Source organism: Macaca thibetana, chromosome 9 (genome assembly GCF_024542745.1).
Source record: "Macaca thibetana thibetana isolate TM-01 chromosome 9, ASM2454274v1, whole genome shotgun sequence".
Lineage (NCBI taxonomy): Eukaryota > Metazoa > Chordata > Mammalia > Primates > Cercopithecidae > Macaca > Macaca thibetana.
The window spans coordinates 120,152,344-120,173,990 of record NC_065586.1 but is presented as its reverse complement, the minus strand read 5'-3'; the positions used below and the strand labels follow the sequence as shown (position 1 = coordinate 120,173,990).

General features: G+C 50.2%; 2 protein-coding genes across 2 annotated transcripts in view; both read right to left on the bottom strand.

Moving 5' to 3' along the window:
* The window catches only part of ABRAXAS2 (abraxas 2, BRISC complex subunit), a 943,775-nt gene that overhangs the window by 728,190 nt on the left and 193,938 nt on the right, over positions 1 to 21,647 (bottom strand). The window lies entirely within an intron of this gene.
* Positions 1 to 21,647, bottom strand: part of LHPP (phospholysine phosphohistidine inorganic pyrophosphate phosphatase) — a 661,086-nt gene that overhangs the window by 509,325 nt on the left and 130,114 nt on the right. The window lies entirely within an intron of this gene.

Sequence of the window (21,647 nt, the reverse complement as noted above, 5' to 3'; positions counted from 1 at the left end):
GCCTCAGTTTTTCTACCAGTAAGTGGATTTATTGGATAGACTCGATGAATAGTTTGTAAACGAGGTAGGATCACTACCTCGAAGCAGGGTGGGGGTTCCACGTGTGGAAGGGGTACTGGGGAGTGGTTAAGAACCTGGCACTGGAGTCAGACTGCCTGGGCACACGTCCAGCTCTGAGGCCCCCTCTGTGGCTGGCGCAAATTACGTAACCTCTCCCACCACGTCCATGTGACTGGAGAATGGTACTAATTCTCCCTTATTATCGTGTTAGAATTAAGAAGGACCATCTATGCACAGGGCTTAGAACAGGGCCTGCCGTGTGTAAACATGTGAGTAGTCCCTGCACACTATTTGTCAGAAGCTCCAGGAAGGTGAGTGATTTGAAAAGTACCCCAAAGTGTCTTCTTCTAAAGCGACCGTAGGATCCTGGAGGGGGTTGTCACCCATCCATCCATCCACCCATCCATGATCTCCTCACCTGATTGGACTTAGGGGAATGTTGGCCTCATAGAAAAGCCCAGCAAATACTTGAGTGAAGATTTGCCCAAACCAGAGCCACAGCTGATATTTGAACAACCACCCCCTGCCTTGATTTCTTCCAATCCAACGATCCATTGACACATCAGGAGATTCTGGCCCTTGGTCCTACCATCTTCTCACTGTCCCCCACCCCTTCCTCACCCAGCTTGAATTCCCTGGGCTGTCATCATGACAACTGCCTCACATCCTCCTCCATACCCCAGCCCCTTTTGCTTTTTTGTGCTTTCTGGGTAAACCACACCCCTCTTAAATCTACCTTTCTGCTACTTACCCTGGCCTGCACTCTGGAAGCCAAATGTGGCTGGAGGAAGACACAGCCACAGTGCCTAGTCTGCCTTGGGATGCTGGACCAGGACCACACACAGCTGGCCATATGTCCACTCTCCTGTCCCTGCAAACCCCAGCACCTCTGCCCCATCTCCGCTCAACACTGAAGGCCTTGTACCTACTTTAACGAGAAAATTAAAGCAACCCAAGAATGTCCATAAGCGCCCCACCCACCTGCCTGTTGGCCCTCACAATCGTCTCTCCTCTTCCTGTGGACAAGCCATCTCTGTGTCCAGCTGAGGTCAGTCCCTGGTGCCAGATCCCATCTTCTCTTTCCTGCTCCAAAGGACACTGTTCTAGAAATCTCCCCCTCCTCCTCCTGCAAGGAGGTTTCTTTCTTCATGGGTTCATTCCCATCAAAACCCAAACCTGCCATACTTTCTCCTTGTAAACGTAAACTCCTCCCATGACCTCACCTGCCTTCCAATTCCAACCCACTCAATTCCTTCCCTTCACAGCTAAACTCTTGGAGAACATGGTCTCTACTCACCGTCTCCAATTTCTGTCCTCTTTTCCTTTTATTTCTCCTTCCCTGATGTACGTTTTCTCTTTACATTTTTTTGCCACTGAAGTGCTACACATTTTACTTATTCGTCTCATCATCTGCCTCCCCACTAGAAGCCAATCTCTCTGAGGGCAGGGATTCAGTCTGGTTTACTCATGACTGTAATGTTAGTACCCAGAACAGTGCTGATGTACTAGGGAGATATATATATATATACACACACACATATATATATATATATATATATTTTTTTTTTTTTTTTTTGAGACAGAGTTTCACTCTTGTCACCCAGGCTAGAGTGCAATCGTGCAATCTCAGCTCACTGCAGCCTCCGCCTCGTGGGTTCATGCGATTCTCCTGCCTCAGCGTCCCAAGTAGCTGGGATTACAGGCATGCGCCACCACACTTGGCTAATTTTTGTATTATTAGTAGAGAAGGGGTTTCACCATGTTGGCCAGGCTGGTCTTGAACTCCTAACCTCAGGTGATCCACCTTCCTCTGCCTCCCAAAGCACTGGGATTACAGGCGTGAGTCACTGCACTGGACAATAAACATTTGTAAATGAATGAGTAGATGCATTCATAGATTACAGGATGCTTTCATGTACAGCAATGAGTTATTTCATTGGATTTTCACAAATGAGGTGGTTCTCAGTGGGTCTCACTTTGCAGCCAAGGGGACAGAGACAGAGGGGGTCAGTGGGATAGGATGAGGGTGGAGGCAGCCTCAGACGCACATCTCTGACTCTATCCTTTGCCCACAGCTCGCTCCAGGAAAGTGCTCCCATCTCTGTTTTCTAGGCCCCTGATGGGAGGGGCTTCCTGCCCACCAACTTTGTTGATGGCCAAGAATGAGCAGGAGGTGCTCCACTGAGCCCACTGCCTGGTGCCTTAGTGCTCCCCTGCCCCCGCCGGGGCTGCGCTGCCATTGCCTTTGGAAACTGCCTAGTTTGGCAAAGCATCGATTGCGTGGTGCGTTGGTTAAGATATTACATGTGGGGGTGTCATTAATTCAAAGACAATTGGGTGTTCGATATTTCTTATTCTGCCTGCCAGTAGGAATTAATAGAAAACCTTTCAATCAGCAACAACTGCAAAACAACTTCTGGCCCCAAAGATAATCAATATTAGCCAGCAGAGCCTTCTTCCGTCTTCAGGAGGCTATTCATTTCTGGTGCTTTCAAAACCAGAGAGGGCCATTTCCAATTCCACCTTCTTCAGAAGCCCCTGCCCGCACAGCTCTTTAGACACAGTCTTTGAAAAGACACAGCCATCTACGCGGCTCTCTCGGGCCCTCCCTCCCCATGTCGTGTTCCCAGTGCTAGAAGTAGTCATAGAATAGCCTGCCCAGTGGGAAGCAGGCAAACGATGTTCGAGTTCTTAGGAATATTGGGTGCCACCTTCCCGTAAGCGTCCCGACCAGAGTTGCTGGGGCCTACGATGGGAACCTAAGGATATAAGACGCTAATCTTACCACTAGGTGGTATGTCCTGGAAGTCCTCCGGAACCAATGAACCTGACATCCTCCAAGGAGCCCCTCTGAAGCACTTGAAGGTGTCTTCCCTTCCCTCTGCTATGCAGGCCCAGTCTCAGGGCTGGCCTCTGCCTCAGTTTCCCTCCTTGGCAAGTTGCCTGACATCCTATCCAGCTCTTGCCAGGCCTGTCCCATGGATGGGGCTGAGAGGAGGGCATGTGGAAGGTTTATTGTTGGATTCTACTCCCTCTATCTCGTATCCCCCAACTTTTCCTGTGCTCACACCAATGTTCTGCTCTTAAGCCTGCAGGAATTATGAGACAGACTCTTGGATAATGTCCATCAATGGCCTGGGAAGATTTTTCCTCTGCTATTAGAGGTAGTCGATCTCAGACCCCCATGTACACAACAGGGTAAGGGGGACTCTAGGTCAATCAGGTCACAGAGGAGAGGCAGAGAATGATCTAGAACAGAGGCATCTTTTGCACCAGCTTCTCGGATATGTGGATCCATTGGAACTGACATCATTTGTGTACTTTCTGGCTTTTCCACCCTCTTGTGGTGACTCCACAGGGTGAATGCCCAATACTTTGGGTTAATCCTAATGCTGACCACATAGGCTGCTGTCTTGGAGACACCATGAGAGTTTTGAAAGTTGATGGAAAAATGACCACATAAACACCTCTGCTGAAGCTCCTCACCTCCCCAGTACTTCCCTGACCCTTACACAAGGGCAGGGGGACATACGGGGCTCAAAGAGTGTGAAGTCAGAGGTGAACCGTGAGGGTGTCCCTGGCCAGCTGAACCTGAGGGTGCTGGTGAAATTGGAGGAAGCCTGTGAATCAGGGCACTGACAATTTTGGTTTGTGATAAGGTGGATTAGGGAGGGGTGTGGCTCAGCTCCGGCCAACACAGAAAGTGCTTCATTGGACTTTCACAACTGAGGTAGGCCTCGGTGGGTCTCATTTTGCAGAGGACTGAGAAATAACCTGTTTAAGCAGAACCCAACAATGTAATATTGAATCTATGGCAGAGAATAACGTTTTAGGAGGCTAAAAATCATGGTGAGAAAACATGAAAAAGCCAGCCCTTCTGTCACCTACACATTACACCCTTCCTCCCTCCCAACTTAACTCCCTGCTTTCAATTCCTCCAAGGAGCCCAGCTCCTCTACTCTCCCTGACATGGACCTAACCCTTACAGAAAAAAGCCCCCCTCAAACCGCCACGTTATAGGTGCAGAGGAGAGACCACCTCAAGATCATCCAGGTAGGAAATGACAGAGCCATGATATAAGCCCAACCAAGTGTGATTCCCCGTGCCTTCCCCAATAGGGTCTCCCAAGAGATTTCAGATGAACTCCACACCAATGTTCCGTAAGCACCCTGAGCATCTGTTGGCCATGACCCAGCAGTTAATGAGCATTTAGGATACACAGGGTGGCTGCCTCGGGCAGGGTGGCTTATTGGAGTAGCAAGCATACAGGAGAGTAAATGCCCTAATTTTGTGATCTGTTTTCTTCTCCCAAGTCCCCACACTGACATTTCTTGGGCTTTAGGTCTGATATTTACTTCTTTGTTTATTAAAGGGAATAGGAGGTAATGGCTGTGATTATGTGGTTGTGTTTTCAGTGAAACATGCTTTTTAACGACTGTGTGTTGACACAGTCAGACACACAGACACTCCGCTTGTCTCTGTGGGTGGAGAGACAATGCATGTTGTGCCTCTGCAGAGTTTTACTCATGTCGGCATGAAAGCAACAGTGGGAGCCGTGTTGCACTGGATGCCTGATGTTCTTCTAGGTCATGGCACCATCCCAGCAGCTGGATGGGCTGACTGCTCCATGGGGGGCTTCCCATCTCTGGTGAAGGTTCTTTGCAAAGGTGGGGCTGGCATGGACTGGTGGGCCCTCAACTCCTACCAGATTCCAATCCTTCCTGCTTCTGGCTCCCAAAACCTCCTCCTGACAATCCATTTCCTTTATAGCAGCCTCATGGTTTTTGACCAGGCGGTGACCATCATCCGTCATCCATCCATCCACCCATCCATCCATCCATCCATCCATCCATCCATCCATCCAACCATCCAACCATTCATCCATCCATCCATCCATCCACCCACTCATCCATTGATCCATCCATCCATTGATCCATTTATCCATCCATAGATCCATCCACCGATCCATTCTTCTATCTATCCATCCATCCATCCACCCACCCACTAGTAGTCATTATCTATTCTCCATTGCCCCAGAATAAGACCCAGACTCCCAAAAACATCCTTAGGATGATGTTGTTATAAGCAATAGAAGGTCTCAACTCAAATTAGTCTAAGACTTAAGGACATTTGTCATCTCACAGCCCAGAAATCCTGGCAGGGCATGCTCCAGACAGGATGTCAAAGCTCTGACTTCACTTCTCCTGGATCCCATGGGCTCTGCCCATTGGCTGCATCTTCAAAGTGGAGGCGAGGTGCAGCCGCTCTGGGCATCACAGCCAGACACAAACATGACAGTATCCCAAGGGAAAAGAGGGGCTCTCTCTTCCACTGTCTCCTTCCTGCAGATGGTGGAGGTGGGTGGGGCAGGAGACGGCTTTTGGCTATGGATTTTCTAATCCCCAGGAGAAGCCGATCGTGAAGACTGAATTCAAACCCCACACACCGTCTCAGTGGGTCTTCAGGCAGGCCAGGCAGAGCAGAAAAAGACAAACAAACAACTACCTTCAGCGGGTTCCAGAGGCCCAGTGACTGGTCAATTGGGTACAGACATGCCAACAAATCCCTGCCCGCAGAAGGCAGAGTCCCTCTCTTCTGCCCAGAGCTTGGCACCATGCCACCAGTCATGGAAAGACAAACTCCAAACTGTCTGTTCACCTTGCAGCCCTCCTCCCTCCACCCAAACCCCCTCCCGGAGCTGACCACCCACCCCCACTCCACTCATCGGGGTCTCTCAAACAGCCTTCTCACTTGTCACCTTGGCTGTGCTTTTCTTTTGCCCAGGAAGGAAGACAATTGGCATAATGGCTCTTTGTGCTGAACATGTTACCAGAGCAGAGGCTGCCAGAGCCCCTGCAAGCTCCCTTCTTCACGCTGGCTCCCAGCGCCCCACCCAGTGGCTCAGGCCCAGCTCAGTGCACCTCGTCCTCCCTCCCCCAAACAGAGGTGGTGAGGGGCAGGGGCAGTCACCTGGGCGCTGCTGCCAGAGGTCCTGAGGCCAAACCACAGCCTTCAGATGAGTGTCAGGGTGGATGCAAGCGATGAGGACTGTGGCCAGTCCATCCTTCTTCGGTTTTCTTTTAAACGAAGAAAGGAAAAAAAGGCCCCATCACAAAAGTACTCTGCAACTTGAGTTGAGGGGAAATGTCTGGAGTCACCTGCCCTGGATGTACCTTCCTGGGCACAACTTGCCATTTGTCCCCAGTGCCCAGTGGGAAACCCCCCCACTTGCCCAGCTCCAGGCTCCACTGCATAAAAGGGAAGTCAGAAGGTGGAGCATCTTTTAGGTATTCATTCAACAAACTTCACCAGGCACCCACTGTGGGCTAGCCCCTGTGCTAAGTGCTGGCTGTGGATACTGATGTGGGAAGCATGTGGGCTTGGACAGGCTGTCCCTCAGTAGCGGAGTGGCTAAACAAGCCACTTAACCTGTGAGAACTCAGTGTCTGGGTTGGCAAAATGGGAATAGTATAGACCTCAGAGGGCAACTACTAGGATTAGATAAGATGTGTAAAGCATTTAGACAGAGCTCAGAACACGATAGGTAGTGATGGCGGCAATGACTGTATTCGTCCGTTTTGCATTGCTATAAAGGAATACCTGAGGCTGGGTAATTTATGGAGAAAAGTGGTGTGATTGGCTCACGGTTCTGTAGGCTGTACGAGAAGTGTGGGTCCAGGATCTGCTTCTGGTGAGGACCTCAGAGAGCTTCTACTCATAGAGGAAGGCAAAGGGGAGCTGGCATGTCACGGAGTGAGAGGGGAAGAAAAAGATAGGGGAGGAGGTGCCAGGTTCTTTCTTTCTTTCTTTTTTTTTAACAACTAGTTCTCATGAAAACTTGCTTGTTACTCTGGTGGACAGCACCAAGCCATTCATGAGGGATCTGCCTCCAAGACCCAAACACTTCCCACCAGCCCCCACTTCCAATATCGGGGATCGCATTTCAACATGAGATTTGGAGGAGACAAACACCCAAATTCTATCAGACACAAAGCTCCTGCCCTCGGGGAGATCACAGGATGCTATGGAAGCACCACTTGGACTTGAGTTTAGCTGGGGGCTCCTAGAGGAGTGACTGCGCTGGGCTTCGCCAGGCATAGCAGTCCACGTAGGCATAGCAGTTCACGTATGCGTACTCGGCATCCAGGTGTCTTTGCAGTGACTTAGGGACTGTGGTTGCTTTGCCCTTGGGGGTCCTTGGTCTCATCCCGAGGGAGACAGCACTTGGAGAGCCCCGCCTGCTCCTTGGCCTCAGCTGGAAATGACACTGACCATCCAGCTTTCCATCCCTGGATCAGGACTCGCCACGTGGCCCCACATCACTGCAGAGGGGCTGGGAAACGCAGGGAAGCAAACGGATACTCGACCAGCAGTAAATGTACACCATTCAGAGGGTAGGGCCAGGGGGATTCCAGGCTGCGGGAGCCGGGACAAGAGGCAGAAGGGTGTCTGGGAGCCGTCAGTGCTCCGGGTGCCTGCAGGGGGGCGGCAAGGAAGGCGGATGGGGGCTGCATGGTGGAAAGGATGAGGTGGTGGGTCAGGCTGGGCCGGGCTGGAGAGCTCTGGCTACAATGAAAAGAAGGCAGTGGAGTGTACAGGGCACAGAGACCTTTCGGGAGGCCGTTGCAGAGATCTCCACACGGGGGATGGACTCCTGAATGGGGCCATGGTAACGCAGCAGGGGAGGAGGAAGCAGGGCCTTGAGCTATCAACAGTGGAATCCAGCTGGGGACGGGGCAATTCCCAGACTCCTCACTTGGGCGACTGTCATTCACTGAGCTTACGATCAGGGAGGCTAGGGCAGCTTTGGAGAAAGATGACAGGCTTGTTGATGGATCGCCCCAACAGGCAGTAGGTTACAGCATTAGAGGGCTCAGAGAGACCCGGGCCAGAGTCACCAGCCTGCTCAACACCAGGTGCCCTGGCCACCTCCCCTCACACCCTGCAAAGCATCCACTGCCCTTCTGCCTCTGACCCCTGCTGGGCACTGCTCAGCAGCCAGTCCCCAAAGAACAAAGGGGAGCCTGACAGATTAAAAAGCCCCGTGTGTTATCCTGGCAACTGAAGCTCGGAAGCCGGTGATCAATTCCCAGTCTGAACATAAGTAATCCCAGGACAGGTGGGGGTGGGACGAGGGAACAGACATGAAGGTGCTCATTATGGCAAGTGGAAGGATGCTTTTAACACAGAGACGGCCAGGGCACATCACATAAATATCATGCTTTGCAATTGTGGAGGTAATTGAAACATGATTAACCCCCCTGGTCTTTGGTCGTTGGGATTTGGAATCCCATATATTATGAACACTCTGTTCTGAAACCGGCTCTGTTGGCCCCTCCTCTGCAGACAGGAGCTTTTCTCATAAGCATCATAAAAAGCTTCGTGCATTACTGAACAGTGGAGTTAGTTTTCCTGTGCCCTGAAGTCCTTTGCCATTTTCTCTGTTGCATTCTGGCATTTATTTCAAAGGCTCCTTTCAAGTCAACGCAGACCCACCTGTTCAGCCTCCAGGAAGGACTCCCCTCAGCCCCGAACACAAGCCCTTACCTCTCACTTCTGGGAAGAATCATGTTATCTGGAGGTGAATCAGAGGCGAGCTCTTTACAGATCAATCAGTGTCTACCTTACATTCTAGCCATTTCACAGATGGGCAAACGGAAGTGCAGAGGAGTTAAGTCATTTGCCTAGTTCACCAAGCAAAACCAAAATAGGGTGAAAATGGAAACTGAAAAACCTGTTCTGACTTAGGTAAATCATGGTCGCACCCTGTGCTCTGCAGAGGGAAAACACAAGCTCTACCAGACAACTGAGGATGAAGCTGCCCCTGAGCAATCCCACCGGAAAGTGGCAGGCTTGGGAAATATAGTCGTGCTCGCTGGAGCCTCTCTGCCCCGCCAAGAGGCCTGAGTGCCTTTTATTAAACAGAGGACTATTCAACAATAAATATTTCTCACGCAAGGCCGGAGGAGTTACCATACTTGGCTCCCTCCCAGCCTGGCTGAGTCAGCAGGGAATTTGCCAAGGTGCGGAAACCTTGTGTTCTGTGGTTTTGGTGTGTTGATATTTTTTAAATACTGAGCCGGAGAGCCTGAAGACTGCAAAACACATGTGGATGCACCACCCCCATGGGTTCTGATCCTGGGAAACATGGCTTAGGCTCCTAGGGTGCTGGGAAGCTACAGGGGGGAATGGGTGGGTGGACGGATGCTACAGGGGATTTGGGAAAGTGTCAAATACAATGCTTTCTCAAATACAGTTTCCTTTTCTACAGAATGGGCTGAATAAAGTATAGACCCAGGGATGCTGTGAGATTAAGATTTTTGAAGTGCAGGGGCTTTAGCAGGGAGAGCGCAGGACTTGGATTTCAATCCTTCCTGATACAGTTATGACTTATCGGCTGTGAGTCCCTGGGTGAGACGTTTCCTCTTTCTGAGCTTATTGTTTCATTTATAAAATGGGGCATTAATATTTCCTACATGAACCTTTAAGAGATAGGTACCAGGGCCCAAATAACTGGATGAATATAAATGCGTTTGCACAGAGATACTTATGGCATGATTATTTTTTGGTGTGTTGCTGCTGCAGCGCTTTGCCTGGGGCAGGTCCTGTTCAGCCTCAGGAACTTGTTTATTTGTATTAGGCTTTTTGATGAGACTGGGGAGAGCTCCTTCACTAGGACTTCACAGAAGAGGATTCGTCTGTCGGTCCCTGGTCCCTTCACATAAATTAATATTCCAAATAAGAATTACACAGCCATTTCTATTAATATTTGATTCCTTGCCTCTTCAACTATCGGCTCAGTATTCTAACTGAGTTGAAAGAAGAAATAATTGTTTTTTCAGCCACTCCCACCGGGGAGGCAGCTGTAGACCCTGATTGCAGCCAGTGAAGTAACAACTTTGGTTGGTTGGCCTGAGGACAAGAGATGGGATGCACGTGTTAGAGTTGGTGGTTCCTTGGGGGAGAGAGAAGCCCCCCTCGGCTGCTTTGGAGGCAGATCCTAAAGGAATAGCCTTCTGAGTTCCGAATGCCTTGGAGGCACGGGGAAGGCCTGCTGGAAGGCTGGTTCAGATGTGCTCCCTGCTGGGAAGAGATTGGTGCTCCACTCCCAGGACTTACAGAGGCCCAGCCTGGAGGAGGCAGATAATTAGCAGATGGGGCCTGAGGGTGACTCTCAGCTTTGTCTCCAACACAGCCCCTGTTGGGCACCTGCAGGAGGCAGACAAGAACCTGGCTCAGAGGATGACTGGGCACGGCCTCCTCATCTTGGTAAAGATGATGGGGCTTCTCACTCTGGAAGGAGAGAAGCCCTAAACATAGTGCAGGGCCTGGGGGCCTCTGTGGTCCAGGAGATGTCCTTCTCCACTCCTTCACTTCTCAAATGCTGGGCTCCTCCCTCCTTGAATCGCCCCCACCCAGGGCCCAACCAGAGGCCAGATATCCCCAGAGGCATGAGGATAGTGAGGGGGTGGCGCCTGATCCAAGTCTCCACCTGGACTGAATTCTTAGAATTTTACGTTGCCCCAGCATCCATTTTGAATATAAATTTAACTTTCTCAGACCAGAGGTAGAGCTTAGACCCCCCTGACAGTTTCCATTTCTTTGGTTCCTCCCGGTTCCTCCCAGTTTCTCAATGTGTTTGATCCAGACATCTGCCTTATGCCAGGCCTCCTGGTGACCATGCCCCCACCTCCTATGGGACAGCTGGGTACAGCCTACTCGATTCACTCCACTGACGTCCACACAGCATGGACTGAGTAGATATGCCCCAGTGACACCCTCTCGGCCACAGCAACCCCATACCTGTGCCTGCTTGCTCTAAACCCACCAGCTACAACTCCCATGGAAAACCTGCTTAGGTAAGCCCTGGACCCCAGTAAAGGCTCTGGCCCCTGGGTCCCCCCAGCCCTGCTCCACACATGCTGGTGGAGCCTGCGCGTCCCAGACAGCTCCCTGCTGCCCACTGGCCCTGAGGCATGCTGCCCTCTTCTCTCTGGGACCTGTAAGTAATAACATCTGCTTCTGTTATTTCGTGTGTTTTGCTGAGTTGCCTTCTCTGTGTCTCACTTGACTGACACACCCAAATCTACCTTCCCTCTTGCTCAGGGCTGTCCTAGAGAGTGGGTATCTTGGTAGGAATAAACTGGACACAAGTCAGGCAAGAGCCACAAGGGCATCTGCCAGCACAAGGGACAAGGACACCTGGTCATGGGTCAGACACTTGGGCCTTAATCAGGCCGTCCACCAGGGCAAAGAAGCATCCCATGAAAGGTACACCGTCAACATCCACAACCACCTCCCCTGCAGCCCTGTCAGGGCAGGCTAGAGCTTATAGCTGCTCTCCTAGGACAGACCTGAAGGCCACATTAGGGGACAATATAACATCAACCTTGGAGCCTTTGCAAATTCTGTTCCAAAGCGAGAAGTCATTGTGATGCCATGTTTAGAGGCAGGTGGCCTCAGGCAGCAGGGACACCATCAAAGGTGGTGTCCATCGTTGAGTTGTCCCCATCTGTAGGCCCTGCTCCACCTCTGTTTTGTCCTAGTCTCAGCTCCATCACCCCTGTACCCCTTCCTGTGATAGAGCCTGGCCTGGCTTGGGAATAAAAGAAGAAAACAGGAAATAGCAAACTGCCCCAAGGACTGTAATTGTGACATTGTCATCTGAAAATGTTTGCAGCCCCTGTTGGCATATGCTGCTGGAGCAAAAACATGCAAATCTGGAGCAAGGTGACAGGTGGCCCTCAGGCTCCTGGAGGAGACACCTGGGTTCCAGTTTGGTTCTGGTCTGCTGGGGTGGGATTCTCAGACAGCATCTGGCCCATTTCTGGGTTGGATGGTACTCTGAACAGGGCACTGATTCAAGGGCCAATGAGTCCCATCCCAACTCCTACAAAGCTGTGTGCATTTTGCCCACTGCCTGAGCTTGTAGATGGGGCAGCGTCCTCTTAGCCCTACTCAAGCCCTTCAGGCTCAGCTTAGCTGAAGCATCTGGAAGCCATTGGTGCAGAGCTACAGACTCAGCTGCTGGTGTTTATCACCCCAGAGGTTGCAAAGTGACAGCCTGTGGGACTCTCTTGCAATCTGATGGCATTGGATCTCACTATATTGTACAATTATTTTTTCTGATTTAGTTGCCAATCCAAGATTTTTTTTTTAAATTGGGCTATTTCACAATAATATCCAAATTTCAGACTCCCATGCTCCATCCAGTGGGAACTGAGACATAGCGGCTTCCTTGGATGGGCATGTGTGCTCCATGGTGCTGAAGACCCATTCCCTGGGAATGGGTCTTCAGCACCCAAGGTAGGTACCCAAGGTAGCTCTCATTCATTTCCCAGCCCCCCTGGCCTGGGTGGGTCAGGACTGTGCAACCATGCTGTACACCATCTGAGGGTGGCCAGAACAGGGCAGGTGGCAGGCTGCAGTGTCTTCGCTTGAGCTAACAGGCATGCCCTAGTGTAGTGCCGGGCACAAGTTCGGTGTGGGGTAAGCCTCCCCTTGCCCTGTCCCTCACAGTAAGGTCAGGAGAGCACTCACTGCCCCTAGACCCTGCGCTCTTTGAGGGGGATCAGCTTCTACTCCCATCCCTCCCCTGTGGCTTCAGCACAGGTAGTTTGCTGTATCCTTGCTCAGCCCCTGTCCTTGGAGACTGGGGTGGACTGCAGACCTGGACTCAGAAAGGCCAAGAGGCCAGGAGGCCTGGCCTCACATGGGACCAGAAGGCCCAAAGCCCAATTCTGGATGGAGGGACCAGCCGTGAAGCTGACGTCCCTCAGGGTTTCAGGGATGTAGCCCTCAGGTGTAGGCCCCTGAGCTGTGCCTGGGCTGAGAACACGACACCTCAACCTCCTCAAATGCTCAGGACATCAGAGGCTTAGCAGACAACAAAGTAGTCCCCTCTTAGACCTGGGGATGGCGGGAGAGGTGGGGTTTTCACTGGACGCTGAAACTAGGGTGTGGAGGGCCCTTGGGCCCTTTCCCAGGGCAAGCTTGGGGCAGAGGGTGGGGAGCATGAACAGTGCTTCCAGGTCTTGAGTCTTAAGGGCAGGGGGATTGCAAGTGGGATCCAGAGAAGAAGGTCGAGTGCTGAGGTGGGAGGAGGGGCCTCGGAGGCCATCTCTGAGCCGGAGCTTCCCTTTCTTGAGTGGATTCTCCCTGGCTGCTTCCAGTGCTCTCTCCATCCTCTGGCCCCTCTCCCACCTGCATCCCTCTTCCCCCTGCACACATGCAGTGTGCCCAGACAGGGCTCACCCAGACCACAGGGGCTCCTAGGTGATGCAGACATCCAGTGCTAAAGACAGCAGGGCCACAGACTGAGACGGGTATTTTGTTATCAGCTTTCTTAAAATCAGAAAGATCAAAAGAAAACTGATGCATCTTGCTAAAAACTGATCCCTGTGAGAAAGCCTGCTGGACCCTGGGCCCTAAACTCTGACACTCACTCACATTCCTGTTAACAAGGAGGAAGGACTCATTAGTACCTGGTTGGAGTTGAGTAACTTTGTTTTCTTTTCATTGTATTTACTCTGTGATTTTTTTTTTTTAATGGTAAATGATGATGGTTTTTCCTTTCTGAGGAAGACAAAAACTGTCATTTAAAATGCATTTTTAAAACACTTTTTAAATGAATGTTTCCAAATATAGACCAGAAATAGGGATGAACACCACCATGCCACCCTCCAGCCTCAATGACCCTGGCTGGTCTCATTTTTTGACACCCCCAGCTCATCCCACAGCCCATTATTGAAGCAACTCCCAGCCACCATACAACTCACCTGTGTATACTTCAGTGTCAACTGCCTCTATGTGACTATATCAAAAGAACATGGTGAGTCAGTGATTGTGCAGGGAGTCCCTGTGTAAGGCAAATCCCTGAGCATGGCCTGGAGTGATGTGGCTGGGAAGCCTTGCCTGGGCTGGCTTCTCATTGAGTGCACAAGAACCTGCACCTGATGGGGGGTGCCACCTGCCCCAGCCCTGACATGGGCATGGCACCCGGTTTTTCCCTGTCTGAAGCCTTTCAGACTGTGGGCCTCCCAAGGGTAGGGTGGGAGTCCTGGAAGCTCATGTGTGATATCCCTGGAGCCTGCTCAGAAAATATTTGCTGAAGAAGTGGGACAAACTAGCTGGTTGGAACTCCTAACACAGAGAGTGAGATAGGCTGAATTTTAAATGACCCCTGGGATGGTTAATTTTATGTATCAACTTGACTGGGCCATGGGGTGCCCAGATATCTGGTCAAACATTTTTTTCTGGGTCTGTCTGTGGGGGTATGTGTTAGTCCATTCTCATGCTGCTAATAAAGACATACCAGAGACTGGGTAATCTAAAAAGAAAAAAGGTTTAATTGACTCACAGTTCAGCATGGTTGGGGAGGCCTCAGGAAACTTACAATCATGGTGGAAGGGGAAGCAAACATGCCCTTCTTCACATGGCGACAAAAGGGAGAAATGCTGAGTGAAGTCTGGGGGAAAGCCCCTTATAAAACCATCAGATTTCATGAGAACTCACTCACTATCATGAGAACAGCACGGGGGTAACGGCCCCTGTGATTCAATCACCTCCCACCAGGTTCCTCCCACAACACATGGGGATTATGGGAACTACAGTTCAAGATGAGATTTGTGTAGGGACACAGTCAAACCATATCAGAGTGTTTTGGGATGAAATTAATATTTGCATTGGTAGATGGAGCAAAGCAGACTGCCCTCCCCAGGCCAGGGTTCCCAGGGAGGGCAGGTCTCCTCTAATTCAATAAGAGCCTGAATAGAACATAGGGCTGAGTAAGAAAGAGTCCTCTCTCTCTTTGCTTTCACCTGGGATGCCGGCCCCCTCCTGCCTTCTGTCACACTCAGGCTGAGACCTGAGGGCTGGGACTCCTTAGCTTCCATGATCATGTGAATTTCTTCTAGTGCACAAATACATACATGCATGCACACATACATACATCCTACTGGTTCTGTTTCTCTGGAGAATTGTGACCTTTACCCCTATCACCCCATCACCTTTACCTGTGCCCTGGTGTCATGCTCGTGAATATATTGGGTTACATAAGAAATGAGACTCTACAAATGTAATTAAGGTTACTAATCAGTTGACTTCAGCAGAGGGGGTTATTCTGAATTATCCTCGGTGGGCTTAATGGAATCACATGAGCCCTTAAAAGCTGGTAGAAAAGGAGGGCAGAGGGGCTTCAAGAGTGAGAAAGACTCAAAATGCAGTTGCTGTTTGAAGGTGGAGAGGGTCACACAGAAGGAATGTGGGTGGCCTCTAAGCATACAGAGTACACCCATGTTGGCACCCAGCATGGAAATGGGGGCCTCAGTTTACCAACAGCCAAGACTTGGATTCCTCCCCAGGACCTGTAGGTTCGAGCCCAGCCTGACCGACACCTGCATTTCATTCTTGTGAGACCCAGAGCAGAGACCCCACCAGAATTCTGGTCTACAGGCTGTGAGATTAAAAAAAATAATAATGGATTCTGCTTTAAGTCATGAATTGCTGGAAATTTCTTACTCAGCAACAGAAGATCAATTCAGAGAGTGAGGAAATCCCTTTCTGTTCACTTCTCACAATGAGAGATACCGATTCTGGATGACACTGGACAGGGGACCGTCCCAGGAGAGAATCCTGTTCCACATTTCATGTCACAGGGAGGGATGTGAGGCTCAGAGGGGGTCACAGCAAAGGAAGAGTGGAGTTGAGGTCAGAGCCGGAGTCTGGGCGCTTGTGGCCCATGTACCTAGTGCTCAGGTGAGCCTACCACGGGTCCGGTGGGGGTGGGGCACACTTCTGAACAGGTGCTCACACTGCTCCCCGCCCCCAGCTCTCACCCACACCCACAGCCATACCCACAGCAGGTGGTTGCTTTTGTCTAAGCAACTCCTAAAGAGCCAACCCCCATCTAAGAGCAGAGAGTCCCTGGAAGTGGACACCCGTGTTCTGTGCTGCCATTGTCACAGGACTCATCTTTTCAGAACCACCCTGTCTATTGCCCCTGAGCCACTCTGGGAAGCCATGTGGATGGAGCCGATGGGTGTCCAGGAGCCAAGGAGGGAGATGGGCCCAGGGAAGAGGCAGGGCCACAGCTGCACAGCCTGGCAATGTGGACTTGGACCTGGCTAACCTTGTTGGCGCAGTGGAGGCGCTAAGGGTAGGCATCAAAGGTGTTTAGCCATGGGGCCGACAGAATCAGATCTGTGTGTTGGAAAGACCCTGGCTGTGTAAGTAGAAAGAACCAGTTAGCAGCTAGCAGGGAGAGGAGGCGGGGAAAGTGGCAGGAGGAGGCTATTGTGACAGCCTCGTGGGAGACATGAGACTGGTCCAAACCAGCAGCTCTCAAAGGTCAATGGCCGCTGAGGGAGCTTGTTAAATACACAGGTGCCCAGGTGCCACCCCAGACACTCTGATTCAGATGACTGGCCCCACCCCACTGTCATAGAATCTCTGGTATTGGGGCCTAGGAATCTGCATTTTGAAAACTGTCCAGGCACTTCCAAGATGAGCCAGGCTTGGGAAGAGGACTATGGCTCACTGCACTGGGGTAAAGGAGCAGCAGTAAAGATGTCATGGAGATTCTCTCACAGGCACCGCCTGAGAAGGTGCACGGTGGACACCCACAGAGCCCGGGGTGGTGGGGGTGAAGCAGGTCTGGGTTGGAGCTGGAAGCAAAGCTGGGCTGGGAAGGAGTGCCCATCATGATGCACTGCTCGCTGCGTCTGCCTGTGGGTGTTCATTTCTATTATCCTTCTAAACACCGCTTTGTAACATTTCACTGCATTAAATGCTCAACCAGGAAAATGAAATTTATTTAGAAGGCTGAGGTATTTCACATCTAGGGCAGGCGATGCTGCTCTAAATTTACCAAGTCAACAGCTCATTTTTGCTGTTGAATGGGTTGTAGATCTTATGACAGAAGCAAGTAAGTGAGAACGCTACCAGCTGTAAACTTTATCTTATTGGCGAAATATCTATTACGCAGCTAAAAACATCTACTTAATAGGTGCTGCCCTTCAACAATTGGTAGCAACAGAGTCTTAGGTGGTGATAACAATGACATTATATCTCTTTTATCACCTGTAGGTTCTTTGTATTGTCAATTACTGGCTGCACATTCCTTCCGGCCTCAGAGGCTGTAGGATAAACAGGTTGCACCATTCTGATGACGTGGTCATCACTGGAGGCACTGGGGGTTTGCATCTGATTTTCCTTCAGAGGCATCTGCCTGTGTTTTAGGATCCCCAGTCTTCATCAGGACATAGTGAAATCATATGAAGCTAACTAAGTCTGATGAATGAGTAAGTGCTAATTAAGCCAGGTGATTCTAACTGGGTCATTCATAAACATTTACAGGCTCTGAGCTAGGGGTGGTGAATGCAGAGACATACAGGACTCCATTTCTCTGGAATAGAGCTCTGAAATCTTAAAGCTGCAGCAGCACTTTTGGAACATGCGAACCGCCCCTCAGGAGGACCCTGTAAGAGCAGATGGCTCTTGTGAATATACAAGCCTGGACACTGGTTTAAAACTAACCCCATTCCTTTTTTCACTGAAGGTTTGATGCAGAGCCGAAGTCTGCTGTTCTAAGGAACCACTAGTTGTTATTGTCCTAAATCCGGTAGAGGTTTTGGATGGGGTGTAGGAAATTTTCACAAGAACCCAAATTTCACGTCGATTTGTGATGGATTAGCATACCAAAATGGGCTTAAAGTGCACTTAATGGATGCATTACTGCAGAAGGGAGCCACCTAACCAGAGCATTGCTAAATTTATGAAAGTGAAATGCACTTCAGGTTACTGAGCAGTCTAAATTTGTCAAAGTCACAGAGTGGGAGGCAGGTCGTTGCTGGTGGCAGAGGTGGCCGAAATCTGAAGCCAGGGCTGCCAAAATGAATTTGAAGGCCTCTGCAATGACCCGAAGGGCTCCCTCACGTCCAGGTGCAGCCCTTTTCAGTGGCAGGAGCAGGACCTGGGGCTCCTGAGCTTCAGTGTTTACTGAGCCCCTCTTAGCACGCAGGAGGCAGAGAGTGACAAGGTGTGTCCATTCTTTGCCCTGCCCCACGGTGCTTCCCTAATGGGTCTGCCCACTATGAACTTGAACTCATCGGCACTGGTGCGCACTCATGGAACAGACGTGGCTTTTTGTCCTTGCCTAAGTGTTTGGTTTGCAAGCCTCAGTCTCCTGGCCTGAAAAATGGGGATAAGTAATACTGGCCTCACAGGCATGGGAAAGTGCTCAGCACAATGCTTGTCACAACGTGGGACTTTGAAGGTCCCTTTCTTCAGGAGGTGGCTGAGTCTTAGTGACCTCAGTGGTGCCAACATTCAGCTCTGTGAGTGGCACACAGCAGGTGTTAAGAGAGTGTCTGCTGAATGAGTGAATAATGAATGAGTAAGTGAATGTGATTTCAAGGATTGTGGCGGGTCCCTGACATTCCAGTTTGCTGGTGTCCTTGTAGCATCTCTTACAGAATCTTTATTCGAGTTATACTTATTCATGGATTCAATTTATTACACAATTGCATGTTAACAAACATTCAATTATGTGACTATCATGGATAAAACTACTTGCAATAATAATGATTACTAATAAGAACTACGATTTTCAACTCTTACTGTGTCCCAGGAATTGTGCTGAGTATTTTTAAAATACTTTGTCTTCAGTCTTGACACCAGGCCACTGAGGCCATGTATCAGCCAGCTACAGCCACAACAATGCTGTGTAACAAAACATTTGCAACATTCAGTGGCTTGCAACAATAAGCATTTTCCCTGCCTTGCTCTTATGTCTGTAGGTTGCCTGTAGCAGCTGTGAGTCCTGCTGTATGTGGAGTGACAAGGCTCCAGACAGCAAGTCAAGTTCAGGTTTCCTCCATGTGTGTTCATTCTGAAGCCTCTCTGAAAGAGGCAGCAACGTGTTCTTCTCATGGTGGACCACCAGAACAGAGGAAAGCAGGTCGGGCCCTCCAAGCACACTTCAAGCCTCTGATCCAGGTATATTCCCCATTATCTCATTGTCTAAAGCAAGTCCAAAGTCAAGGAATGGGGAAGTGCAATCCCCACACTGGAAGGCCGTGACAAGGATGCATATGTGTAATAACCACCACAGGAGAGTGAAGAGTTGGGATCAACATCTCAGTCAACTATTCGTAGGTGCTATCAGAAGCCTCAAACCCAGACATGGGAAGAAGTGACTTGCCCAGGTTGCTCAGCTAGTGGGTGACAGAAGTAGGATTTAAACCCAGGCAATTTAAATCCACAGTTGTGGGGGCCTAGAGTGCACACAGGGGAAGCAGGGATTTATTTTCTGAAAGTATCTGCATTTTATTTTTCTTTCTTTTTTCTTTTTCTTTTTTTTTTTCTTTTTGAGAGGGAGTCTCACTCTGTCGCCCAGGCTGGAGTGCAGTGGTGTGATCTCGGCTCATTGCAACCTCTGCCTCCCAGGTTCCAGCGATTCTCTTTCAATCTTCAGGCATGTGCCACCACACTAATTTTTGTATTTTTAGTGGAGACGGGGTTTCACCATGTTGGCCAGGCTTGTCTCAAACTCCTGACCTCAAGTGATCCGCCTGCCTCGGCCTCCCAAAGCGCTAGGATTACAGGCTATGAGCTACTGTGCTTGGCCAGTATCTGCATTTTTTTCAGCCATGACTTGCTATTACCACGTTAGTACCAACCTCTCTTGCAGTTACACATTTATTTGTCTATCCTTCCACCCACCCACAGGGACCTGGCATTTGGGTGTTCTTTCAATTCTCTGCAATAACAGGCCCAAGTGCAATTCTTGGGTAATTTTTTGAAATTAAGGTTGAAAGGGAAAAAATCACCCTCTAGTTAATCTCAGGCACGTGTATAAACACCTTTGGAAAGTCCCTGGTGGAATTCGTATCAAAGCGGTACCGTGATTTTTACTTAAAAACAATTTGCTTCATGTCAACTGTGGTTTCTGACACCTGAATTTGAAGGTGATCTGGGTGGGCCCAGTGCCATCTCCGTAACGGAGTTATGTGTTTACCTGGAGGGAGGAAAGGCAAGGCATTATTCCCCGGCAGTATGTGTGGCCCTAGAATAATGTTCCACACACCCTTACAGAAGGGGATTTCCTCCTCGCCGTTTCCACAGACCCTTCCCTGTGTTTGTTTAAACCCGTTGCACACTGGTCTGACAGCTGCCTGGCCCAGGGCCTTCCTTGCAGACGCATGTACAACCAACCCTCTTTAACAGCAACCTGCTCTGTGTCCCCTGATGCAATTACTCGAGTATATAAACCTCGCTGAAAGGCAGGCTTTTCTTGGGAGCTAATAAATAAGCCCCAAAGCCACAACATGTGTGAGACCTTGAAAAATGGCATCATCATCTATTGGGAATTGTGAACCCTGCAAAAAGCAGCTCATTGTATTTTCAGAAATAGGTTTTTGTTTAAAAAAATAATAAAGAATAAAAATCACCAAGTGGAGTCTATATGGAAAAAGCAATCTCGTCTGATATTCTAAGGCAAGTCTCTTTGCTGCATTCATGGTTCTTTGCAGATTTTATGTAAGAGGCATTATTTGTAGGAAAACAAGATAGGATTTTAAAGAACTCCCCTCTCATCCCGGTTTCCCATCTGCAGTTATAATCCTCTGATGGTGACCTCTGAATTAGTTGCCATGGATGCTGAGCAGAAGTTTATGACCTCAGGGTGGACTGTAGCTTCAGGGGGGTGAGATGAAGCCTCCAGCAATAAAGAGATAATGGGGAGAAGGCACTGTCAGGAATGACCCTTCGGTGGCATGTAGTCTATAGTTAACGGAGCACTTTCATTTCAACTGCTGGTTGCTTGGAGGAAGAGGGTGCTGGACTCTGGCCACGGGAACACAGGCCGGCAAAAAACTGCAGATTCTTTTTGCCCCTTGGACCTCAGTTTCCTGAGAGGCTGGGCTTGGTGCTGCAAGGCCCTCTGAGCGAATCTGCCAGAATTTCATGTGTCTTTTTCTTTAACTGATGACATCTTCAGCCCAGAGTCAGTGGAGTTGGCCACTGGTGCCGCTTTCTTGCCCCTCGCGCTGTCCAGGTAGTTCCCTGGAGCAGACTCCAGGTCACTGCGGCAGGCAGTGGCGCTCGGGGTCCTGCAGAGCTTTACCTCCCGGCGGAAGCAAACACGCCGGGCCAAAGAGCCAGGCCAGCCTTCCTGGGATGCAAATACAACAGAGGGCGCCGAACTCACCAGCGCCGTGGCCTTGAATATTAATGTATGGGCTGGCTCCAGACCGCCAGGTTCCTGAAAGATGTCTCTGGCGGCCGGGCGCGGTGGCTCACGCCTGTAATCCCAGCACTTCGGGTGGCGTAGGCGGGCGGATCATCTGAGGTTGGGAGTTCGAGACCAGCCTGACCAACATGGAGAAACCCGTCTGTACTAAAAATACAAGATTAGCCGGGCGTGGTAGTGCACGCCTGTAATCCCGGCTACTTGGGAGGCTGAGGCAGGAGAATCGCTTGAACCCGGGAGGCGGAAGTTGCAGTGAGCCGAGATCGCGCCATTGCATTCCAGCCTGGGCAACAAGAGCGAAACTCCGTCTTAAAAAAAAAAAAAAAAAAAAAAAAAG